Here is a 1,815-nt window from a genome sequence, read left to right as displayed (position 1 = left end):
AGCTAAATGAGTTAATAAAGCACAGTAAACCTTTAAACACTAATGTTCCATTTGAGTTACAGACTTGCAAGGAGCCATGAGGGTCGCTGGACCGCTCTTTGAGAAACACTGTTAGTGAACCTATAACATTGAAGATGAAAAATACATTTCTCAAGTTAAGCCCTGTGTATACCTTTTTGTACGAAAAGCTCACAATTTTGACAGCTTTTGCCCATAATACAATGCCAGGGAGAATGTAATTAACATATATTGTGTAATTAAATGGTTAAATGGTGACATTATCAAACATATCAGACATATCACACAGTCAACATTTACCAAAAGGTAATTGGTGGTGGTTCGGGCTTAGCCTCCTGACTCCGAAGAAGATCCTCGATGCACATCCCACTGGGAGGAGATCCCGTGGCAGACCAAGGACCAGTGTGTGTGTGTGTGTGTGTGTGTGTGTGTGCGTGCGTGCGTGCGTGCGTGCGTGCGTGCGTGCGTGCGTGCGTGCGTGCGTGCGTGCGTGCGTGTGCGTATTATGCGTGTGTAGGTGGGACTGCTGGGACAGTAGAGTAGGTTGCATTGTCATCCATGGTGTGTGGGTTGAGAGTCTGGTAGGTGGAGTCTGGAGGCATGTTCTCATAGGCTGCCTGAGAACAACATTAATAACACATTAATATACAATATAGATTATAAAGATCTGTACCTTACAATCACACAGCGTTAATAACAGGAATAAAACCATATTAATAACAGGTATGTACTAACATCAGTGGGGGAGGGGTTTCCAGTGGGGGAGGGGTTTCCAGGGGACACAGGGTGACGTCTGACTGAATAACAAACACCTTCAAACACAAAACACACACATAATAATAAGTATATTAACGTCACTGTTAAACATTTATATGTATATTAATAATTCTCAGATCCTAGAACCAGCAACATTTCAGCAGCATTTGTTAGAAATGTACAATTTCTGTTGAAATGTGTTTCTGGGACATTTTTGTATTAATAGATTAGACATTTACACACACTCGCCCCTAATTTCTCACATGCCCCTGTTCTAGCGCCACCATGAGGCTGCGTGTAAACATGCGACCTGACGGTCGCTTATCTCCCAATTAGGGAGTCTTACTGGTTGGTCATTATGAGATCTGAACTCTACTCATGACCTGTGACCTTGTATACTGTATGATGTATGTTATTCAGACCTGCTAGTGCTGTGATGACAATGAAGTTGACAGCCAGGGACACAAACGGCCAAACGGTGGTCTCCTTGGTTGGCAGCTCGCCAGCTGAGAGAGAGAGTGGGGGAGAGAAAGAGAGACAGAGAGAGAGAGAATTACTTTGAGATTCTTCACGCTAACCCTATTAATCAGAGTTTTACAAGTTTCAAGTTTACTGGATTTCATTGAGTTTTAGAAGTACATTACTATAGATCTAAGAATGCATAAAATGTTTCAAATTCAAATGAATCTTTCAAAAATCAGGAAGCTTGTCATGCTTACCAGAGACAAGATGGAGGATGTCAAGGGGGTTGGTGTTTCCATATACGCCAGTGCAGTAGTAAAATGTCATCTCTTCCACAGTCACATTGTGAATGAACAGACGGTTCCCTGGCTTCACAGAGAACCTGTCTCTGAAAGTCTCATTGTAATATCTAGCATCTTCCGTAAATTTACTGTACGTTCTCAGGATCTTAACAGGAGATTCTCCCAGTAGCTGCATGTTCCAGACGATGTTATTTGTATCCAGAGAACAGTTGAGGATGATGTCTTGTCCCAGTTCCACAGGTACATTGGTCCATTTCAGAGTGTGGACAGAGGTCAT

The sequence above is a fragment of the Nannobrachium achirus genome (assembly GCF_963921795.1).
Source record: "Nannobrachium achirus genome assembly, chromosome: 6".
Lineage (NCBI taxonomy): Eukaryota > Metazoa > Chordata > Actinopteri > Myctophiformes > Myctophidae > Nannobrachium > Nannobrachium achirus.
The sequence above is the reverse complement of the archived record's forward strand: the minus strand, read 5'-3'. Positions refer to the sequence as shown.